This window comes from Acanthochromis polyacanthus, chromosome 11, assembly GCF_021347895.1.
Source record: "Acanthochromis polyacanthus isolate Apoly-LR-REF ecotype Palm Island chromosome 11, KAUST_Apoly_ChrSc, whole genome shotgun sequence".
Taxonomy (NCBI): Eukaryota; Metazoa; Chordata; class Actinopteri; family Pomacentridae; genus Acanthochromis; species Acanthochromis polyacanthus.
This window is the reverse complement of record NC_067123.1, coordinates 16833977-16843902: the sequence shown is the minus strand read 5'-3', so window position 1 is coordinate 16843902 and position 9926 is coordinate 16833977. Positions and strand designations below refer to the sequence as shown.

The window sequence follows — 9926 nt, the reverse complement described above, 5'->3', positions numbered from 1 at the left end:
CTCCAATTTCTGAGTGCCTTTTGATGGTGAAGAAAACTGTACTCACTGACACCTTGACTTTCTTTGAAGTTTCTCTGTAGCAACACACTACTTTCTGCAGTACAATATTGTTGAAACAATGCTCTCGAGAGTATGGTGCCACGCTATGTTTCAACACTAGTTTTAAGGAGACAGAGGAGGTTGTAAATATTCAAGAAAAGGTGAGACACCTGTAGGATTTGGTAGCACCAACTTTCAAGGCTTGTTCAACCTCCATTGCTGCAACAGCTTTGTTGTAAACCCATTTCTTGTTCCCTGAAAAAGGCCTTTGTGTACTTCTGAAATGTACATTATTTTTCAGTTTTGGGTAACCTCACCTGCTGTTTAAGCTCTGGAAGTTCTATACTTACCTTTGTACCATTTCAAGCTATTCATTGGACTTGAAGTCCTTGAATTTCAGTTTTTAAAAAAATGAAAAAATTGGAGTGTTCAAAAATTTTTGATCGATAGGGTATGTGAAATAAATTTCATAATGCCTAATTTTACAAGTTTAGTCAACTATACGGAACATGTGACTTTTTTTAAAACAGCTCATGCCTATATAGAAAATCTAAATCTCACTTCAAATTGAAGTCTTCCACCTCTGGAGACCTTAGATTCTTTGTGCAAACGAAGAGCAGCGGACGACCAGAGCCACAAAACAAACCAGCAACCGCAGAGGATTTTTTGATGGCATGCAGAGCAGAAAGAGATAATCTGCAGAGGAAGCAGTGAGTCAGTTCCTCTAACTCTCTGCCCTGTTCTTTCACTTACTTTTGGTTGGTGACAGATGAAAGTCCTCTGTGCCTCTCTGGCGCTCTTTTGATTTCTCTGTGTCATTCAAATGGAAAGGGAAGACAGCCTGCAAAGAACCCCGTTTGTCTCCACTCTGTGAATACTAATATCACATCACTATTCATTAAACATATTGGACTCCAGTCTTACCTTGCTTTAGTATGTTTGGTGCTACTGAATCGCCAAAGGTAGCAAAGTACACAGAGACAGTGTCGGTGTATTTAATAAGAAAAGTGAAATAACATATCACCCTGCAACACCACAGAGTGACACGTCTATCAGTACCTCCACAGTAGCGTGCTACATATCATCACACCACCTGCATTGATTACTGAACTGGAGCAATTCTGTGGCCTTTACACAGTGTCACTGTGTCATGTTTGAACATGACAGACAGGTCTTGAACTACAGCTGATAAGTTCCTCAGTGCTAATGGTCCAGGAAATGAAATGGCAAAGGACCATAGTTTTCTCCTCTGTCACTGCTGGGTGAAAGCCATGAACCAATCTAAGACACAGATGGAAAATCAATAGCCAATCACCAAGCAGAGACATGAATTGGTATGCCGACATAGCTAAGCCCCAGGACAAGTATTTTTATTCTGATTAAGATCCCAAAATACCAATTATTTATCGTAGAAATGCTCTATTAGTATGTACATTTAAATCTTAACTGTGTGTGCATGTTATCATGCAGAATTTCAAAGAAATTGCTGTGCTCGTGAGATGGACCTGAGTTAACAGCAGTGAAAAATAGTAAGACTCTGTGAACACACAGGAGTGTGATCAATGTTTTTTCTTTACTTTTATGCTAGCTGTATGAAAGCACACGGCCCCTTACTGCTGTAGGCCTCACTTTGAAACTGTGGACCTGGGTTAGTATGGAGATAAAAGGAGGGGGAAAAAAATGTGGCTGTAACTATTGTAACCCTAACCCAGCACATTGCGCACTGTACTAGCCTGTCTGTATCAAATGAAAGGACCATTTAACCTGTTATAGAGGCTAAATTATTCATCTGCTCAGCAATTCAGAAAGGAAAACCAGCTGATGCATGAAGACAAGCACTTCTAAAAGTCTTTGTCAAATTTTGTTAGCATTCAAGCTATACAAGCTTTAGAAGGTATTAAACTGGATTCTTACAATTGAAAGTTATGTCTTGAAGCTATTTTACAAAAATCACAAAATTGGTCAAATTAACCAGATCTAAGCTGACGATTATGAAATGTAATAAACTCCACTTTCTTATTCTTATTAGTTTCAGCAGACCCTTATCATTTTATGATAACAGGCAACTAAATCGTCCCAGTGGCAGATTCCATCTGCTAATGGCAGCCATGAGATGTGACTGAAATGCTAGGGAGGAAATCCAATAGGCAGACCTTGAGTTAAGAGTTTATATTAACATTTCTAGTAGGACTGCATGACTAGGCGCACAACTATCATTTTAATCAATGAAAATCAAGATTATTTATCATAATTATTCATTGATTTTCACTGAATTTTTTTGCATGAAAATAAGATCTAAAATTGGGTTCATCTTCACCTCAATTTCGTGCAGGAGTCATTATTCATGAAATGGTACCCACAGCACTACACTTGCTTAATTACCTCCGCCAAGGAGGTTATGTGACACCCAGCGTTTGTGTGTCTGTCTGTCTATCTGTCTGTTAGCAAGATAACTCAAAAACGCCTGGGCAGATTCACATGAAATTTTGAGAGGATGTAGACTATGGTAAGAGGAAGAGCTGATTCAATTTTGGTGGCAATCCGGAAAGGATCCTGGATTCTGGATCACTTTGAATTTTTTAGTATGTTGTAGTAGTATGTGGTCTAAAATATGACAAAAACATCATAAGTTAGTATGTCGTCCAACAAATTGGAGCAAGGTGTCCAAATAGCTCAACTGGTTAAGAAGGTGATTTGTAAACAGAACTGTGTCAGAGATGCAGGTTCAATTCCAGCTCATGTTCCTTTACTGCATGGGTTTCCTGTTTTCCTCTCTATCCTTGGCGGAGGTCTGCACTCTCTGAGTGCTTTTCTAGTTTACTGATGTTCCCTGAACGCCTCATGAGTAGGTTAAAGGAGAGTTAGCTGGGCCGGCAGTGTACATAGAAGCCTCCAGTCTCCACTTTGCTACTGCAGAGCAGCCTCTTAGACAAGTGTGAGTCCAAAAATTATTTAGACAATATTAAAATGCCAAATTGAACCATGCTGAAACCAAGTGATTTTATGAGCGGAGCAAATTGAAAGTTCATATTGCAGCTTACCATGTTCATTCAATTTTGCGAAGCTAAAATATGATAATGATTAAAATCCCATTATTGTTCAGCTATACAACATTTCTTTTTGTAACCAAATCTTTCTTTTCAGCATGTCTTGCTCATTTTGCTGTGCCCATGTAGAGCCTGCATTTCAACAAACTCTGTGTCTTGTCAATGAAATTTAAAAAAACCTTGGTGTATCCGAGAGTACTTAAATCAGAATAGATCTTATATCAGACAAATTTTTCTTGTAGATTAGTCATGGAAAATAATAAACCTCTCTGTGTGAAGCAGCAAAACAGTGAAGGGTGTGCCTTTTTACAGCATCCCGAGAGCTAAGTCATTATGGTTAAATCACTCTAAGGATGGAAATGTCTGTCTGTTGGTTTAAAACTGCATTGTATTTCACTGAATGTCAAAAAGTGAAGCTGGATTAAATCACACACCAAAACTTCAAATAAAATTTGTGGGGGTTCTTTGTTTCCCAGTTTATTAACATATAATTGAATCTGTACAATGAAATGTGGATCAAAAAAACCTATGCTGCAGCACACCTAAAATAAAACAAATCTATAAGGGACCTGCTGTAAAACCCCCATAAGGAATTTACAATAAACAGTCAAAGGAAACGTACTAGAAAAAGTAGAAGAAACAAAAATTTGTTGGAAATTTACATAATTGAAATTCCGATTTCCGACGCTCATGCACTTCGTTGTCCGACTGCACCTGAATGCACCAATGACATAAGTTTCATCTTTTGATTGTAATTTGTTTGGATTTGAAGAAGCTATGAGACATTTCTTGATGCCGGAGGAGAAGAAAAGCATCTTTGTACCTTTGCAGTAAGAAGACTGTGGCTGTTTCTCAGTATGTAACTGTCCATACTTTGTTCTGACGTACTCATGAAACGTCAGCATCGAGACCGCATTGGACCGGACCAGTGAGTATACCATAGATATATATATATATCTGTGGCTGCAGCTCACAGTGAACAGGAGGATTTTATTAGAAGAAGTCAGACACAGTCACACAGACAAACATTAGAGCTCACACTGAAACGGAGTTACAGCTCTGTGTGTTGAACAGGATTTATTTTCAAAGCTACATGTGTGACGGTAATAATCCGTGCCAAAACAGACCTCATTAGCACTTCCGCTAGGCGGGCGAACTTCCGGTCACTCCATGGATGCTGTTGTCCGAATGTAGCCAGAATATGGATATATTTATGTTCACATAAATGCAGATGGACTTCATATATTTCACTATGCACACATTTTTATTGATGTCCAGCATATTTTATAGACATAAACATATTTGATAGAAATATTAGAAATGGATTTCTGTTTAATAATAATAATTGAGTTAATGCCATTAAATGTTCATCACTGATTCATCCTAAGTGTGAAACTTTTACTTCACAGCTATATATTTTAAAAATGTAGGTCATTTTAAGGTAAGACATTAAAGGATGGTTTTCTTAGGTAAATTAATTTAAGGTTTAATTGACTGAAATCTTTCAATGTTGTGTTTCTTTCTATTTGAAATATCTCGGTTTAATTAATACAGCTCAGTCAGTTACATTTTATATTATTAAGAATTCTTATTAAGTTTAACACTAGATGATGCATCAGTTCATTCAGTATTTCAGAGCCAGTTTTTTTCAATTATCTGTATTTAAAGTAGGCTTGGGCGGTATCCAAATTTTGATACCGTCAAACTTCCTTCACATTTTACCGGGGTATACGGTATTACTGTGACTATTACTGTTACTGGCTTGTGCCTTCATGTTCGGAAATTGAATACTCGCAGGTACCTTTTTCTGTTTTCTCCTTCTGTGTTGTCTGGTCTCTCTGTCTCCCTCTGTCTGCTGCTCCCTGCTTACTCTGCACTTGGTCCCTGATTGTTGTCACCTGATACAATCAGCTCAGATTCATTTCACCTGGTCCTCCCCTCTGTATTTAAGCCTGGCCATGGCTGAATCCCAAACTGCCCCCTACACACTACCCCTACACACTATCCCTCCGTTTGCGCGTTCCCGCGGAGAGTCCTCCATATTAAGGGCCGTCCCTAACCACGCAGTGCAGAGGGGGAGTGGACTGTTTAGCCCTTAAATAGCGAGTCTGCATCGATGCTCACTCTGGACAACTTTTTCAGGAAGTGCAATGTCGAAATGGAGGAGGAAACAACATATCGATGTAAGTTCCACATGCGTCCATTATTTCTCCCGCGCCTTTTTCACACTGACAGAACATCACAAAAAGAGTGGTGTAAAAACATAAATAAAAAGAAACAAATCTTCTTCTCTGCTGACATTTGATTTAATTGTGCACCCCCTGACACCTTAAAATTTGAACACAACTGACAGAATTCATTTATTCATTCATTCATTTGTTGGATTTGAAATGCCAGATAATAGGATTGGAAAACGTGAGTGAAAAAAAAGTGGGATGCTTTCGTCTTCTGGAAGCAGCAGGGATCCTTGTTAGTTGCAACCTGTGCCACAGTGCTACAGCCATGACAGTAGGCGTCTTTGTGTTACCATGGCAATGACATCTTCCGTTTTCCGGTGAGGCGACAGGGCGTCCCATTCCTGAGGATCGTATTTATACCCTTCCCCTTCAATAATAGGTGCCCTCCACAGCTGCGAGTGTGACTTCTTTTGGAGTGACACTCGGTAGTGGAGGGGGAGTGTGTAGGGGGCGGTTTGGGATTCAGCCCATTTCTCTCAGTTGCTGGCTCATCGTCTTGGACTCACTTTGTTTCTGTCTCTGTTCCCTCCTTCCCCCTGGACTACATTGGCTCACAGGATTACTCTGCTTCCACCGTTTAAGAATTTGCACTTTTGGACTCAGTGATTTTTGTTTGGACTTCAGTTAGTTTGCCATCAGCCATAGTTTCTTGAGTGTGAGTATTTTTCCTCTGTCCTGTTGTTTGCCGCTGTTTAGTTTGTTGAAGCCACCTCAGTCTTGTTTTCAGTTAGTAGTTGTTTTGTTTAAATCAACCTTTTTTCCATAATGCTAGGCCATCTGTCAACTGTGTCTGCACCTGTACACCCCACATTCCTGACAGAGATGCATCCTTAGGTTAGAGGTGTTTCCATCTCTCGCGATCACCTTTTGATTGCAGACTTTACAAATTGCTTCATCAGTATTTACCGGCTCTCCTTTCTCGTTTGCCTGGAACCCGAAATACTCCCAAACTGCAGAAGTTGTGTTCTTTTTTGACACCAAGTCACTCCGTGGGGGATCTGCCATCTTCCACCCTCTCTCTCTCTCCTCCGCGCTGTCACGTGAGGTCGTCACGTTCATAAACTTTATGGAAAGTCTCCAAAAGTAGGCTAAAACATAACTGTTTACGTAAAACTGAAAATTCAACCACACAAGTGCTACTGGACAGAGAATCAATTTTAGGCATTAAATGACTTTTATTTAATATTAAATCCTTATGTTAACCTTTCCTGCTCAGCTCCCGACCGTGGTCAGGAAGCGCAGCGGAGGAAAGTTCTCCAGGGCCGAAGTTACTGTTGTTGCTTCGGGGTTAACCCCCTTCACTTCCTCAGCAGTCGTAGAAGGGAAAGACACAGGAGCCCGACCTTATTGAAGAATACTGCAGCCTTTACTGTAAATTAACAGCGGCTGAACCATACAGTCGCGCCAACCCAGCAGCTACACACCTCGTTTCTCTTCCTCCCCGAATCGACTGCCGTCTTCCTCACTCGCGCTGCATTCAGGGTCGCTCGGACATCTCGCTCTCCCCCTCTCTCACACACACACACACACACACGCTGCTCTCTCTCCCTCTCTAATAACAGAGCCACACACTCTCATAACACTTATCTCCTGTATAAGAGCATTGCATTTTTTTCATGACGGTATTGGAACTGATACCGCTGCAATTTTTAAACACTGGAGGTATACGGTATTACCGTAATACCGCCCAAGTCTAATTTAAAGTGATATTGTTAAAATAGAATTGCAATGAAACAGCAGCAACATAAGAAACGACCAAATATACAGAGGAAGTGCAGCTATTTTAATATAATAAAAAAATGACCTATCAGTTAGAACATGGTGAAAGCACAGCTAAAGTTAAGTTAGCGAAACTACAGATAAGCAACGTTTCCTTTTACTTCCAGAAAAATAAACAGCCTCATATTTGCTATTTATTAAAAAATCACTGAAAGCACGACTTCCAACTTTACTTTACAATAATGAAATGATCACAGATAATAAAAATATAAATAGCAGAGAATACCTGAGAGAATAATTTCCTCAAAAGTCTATGAAGGAAAAGCAGCTTTTTGTCCTGAAAGATCAGAATCAGCTCCAACATCTGCATCTGACAGCATCAAGTCAACCAGAAAGAAAAGAAAAAGAAAATTACTTCTTTCTGATCACATCTGTTCTGCTGCTCACATTCTTCACCTTTATAGTCCACTTTTAAAAGTTCAGCAGACAGGTGCTCTGCTTTGGAGTGTGACGATGTCGTCAGTGATGTGGAGACTGAAGTTTCTGGTTCACCCACAGCGTGCTTTAGAACACCCGGGTCAGACTTGATGTCTGAAATACTGACCGACAGCTCAGATTTAACTTTCTGCAGTTTTGATGGATGTTAAATTTTCACTCAAAGCCTCCAGGAACTGGGTCTTTAAAAATAACCACCGTCTCGTTACAGAGGGAAAATAGCAGTTCCTCCTTAAGGTCAGAGATTGCAGCATCTGAGCGCCTCTTCAAAAGAAGACGTAGTTGATGAAGATGTTCTCCAGCAGGACCAAAAAGACCACCACCAAGCAGCCTTGAGATCTTAGGCAGCGTCTCCCTCAGGTGGGTGTCAACGGTGTTCATGGTCAGGTCTGTGGAAGTCCCATCAAAAAACAAAACAGAAAAAAATCTAGATTATAAATCAACATGTAGAGAAGGAACTCTATGTATAATGCCATAGTATAGGATGTAGTTCAGAAAATGTCAAAGTATAGTATACTTTTCAAGAATAACATAATATGGCCTGTAGTTCATAGTATAGCATGTCGGCAATAAACCTTAGATTATTATGTGGTTCAAAAAGCACAAAATGATAGGATGTTGACTAAAATTGTCATGTATGATATGTGGTGAAAAAATGTCACAGTGCAGTATATTGTCACAATAATATGTCATTCAAGAAAACAGAGTATAATTTGTCATCTAAAAAATGCCATAGAATGATAGTTCATTGCACAAGTAAAAGTATAGTAATTTTTATAACTGTTCAAATTCTTATATGTTGCTAAAAAGCAAAAAACTAAAACAAAAAAAGTCATAGTGATATGTCAATAAAAAAAGCCAATAGTATTGCAGGTTGCTCTAAAAACGTAATATGTTAGCCTTCAGTCCACAAAACGTTCTGTCCTGGCTGTCTGAAGTAGGTGAGGAGCAACACAAAAACAGTCCAAGCGGGTTAGACGAGTATTTATTTGAAAGAGTAAGTTTACAACAACACAACATGTGAAGGGGTTAAAAGCAAATCGGTGTTAGTAAAATAAAAATAAATCAACAGAACAAAAAGTGAACTTGACGTTGACATTGATGGGCATTCCAACCAGGAACAAAGTAAAAGATCATCAATACAAGAAAAAACTCTTCCTGTTCACCTCTTAAAACCCCAAAACACACCACAGTAGCACCCTAAACTAAAGCTACCAATGAGTGTCCTGTTTTCCTGTCTGAACAATTCCAAGGTCCCTCTCTATCTCCCCACACATCCACCAACCACTGGAACACATCTCCAAAGTTCTGCTGAAGCTCAGCTTCCTCTCACAAGAAGTGCCGCCAGATGAAGGAGCCTTTTGAGATGCAGCTGGTATCGTGATTGGACGGTACTTTGGTCTGATCCAATCCAGCTTCAGCTCCAGAGAAGGCAGGCGGGACGAGTCAATGGAGGCCGGGTGGACGAAGGCATGCAGCTGAGTACAATCCAGAAAACACCAGAGGAGGAGTGCAGAGGCCCAGGGCCAGAACAAACAGAGTAGCACAGTATGTCTCTGAGAAAACATCATAGTATAGCCTTTGGTATGAAAAACACCATCATATACATCGTATATTGTACAAATAACCAGTCAAAGGAAAGAGACATATATTGTAGAATTGTAGTAATTGTGGGCTGACTGATTTACTGATTATCAGTGTTTTATTTTTTACTGATTTACGGTAATAAATACATTTATAAATGGCGCTACTTTGGCTCTGAACCTTTATCTACCTGTGGTCGCTCTGTCTTCTGGAGTGATTTGATTGGTTATACGTCTCGAATAAAACTCCTTGAACTTAACTAGAAACAAAACAAAAATTGTATCAACAAAGTTTTCCATTACAGTTTGTGTTCTTCTAAGTTTAACTCCAAGATTTTAAATACTTTCATTTACTGCAAATGAATATCTCCTCCAAATGTCTCACTAATAATCATTATCAGCCTTAAAAACCCACAAAACACCCCTCTATACTCGACAAAACTTAATACAGTCCGGTTCCCCTTCTATAAATCTGCTTGGAATCTTCCACTTCCTGTTTGTCCAAGTGGCCTTCTACATGGACAGGTTTTGTTGCTCATGCAACAAACATTTTGGGTAACTGCACTTTAATATGGATGGATGACACTGAATTAGAGTCTGTTTTAATGAGACTGAGTTCAGATGTGTAGCTCTGTCATTAAATAGGAAATTATTTCTCAGAATTCACAGATAAAAGTCTGAAATGTTTGCTAGGTTAGCGTCCCACATGCTCTTTGGATCAGCTAAAGCTAACTCTCTCCAACTTCTGGATCTCTGGCGTTGCTTGTTGTTAAAATATGTTGCTAGAGGCGCTGAAGCTCAGAAAG

General features: G+C 39.5%; 1 long non-coding RNA gene across 1 annotated transcript; it reads left to right on the top strand.

Moving 5' to 3' along the window:
* The first annotated feature begins 5315 nt into the window (after positions 1 to 5315).
* Positions 5316 to 9287, top strand: LOC127536051 (uncharacterized). Its single transcript, XR_007945045.1, has 3 exons — positions 5316 to 5978; positions 7749 to 7897; positions 8791 to 9287. It is a non-coding gene; the product is annotated as an uncharacterized LOC127536051 (long non-coding RNA).
* Positions 9288 to 9926: the final 639 nt, after the last annotated feature.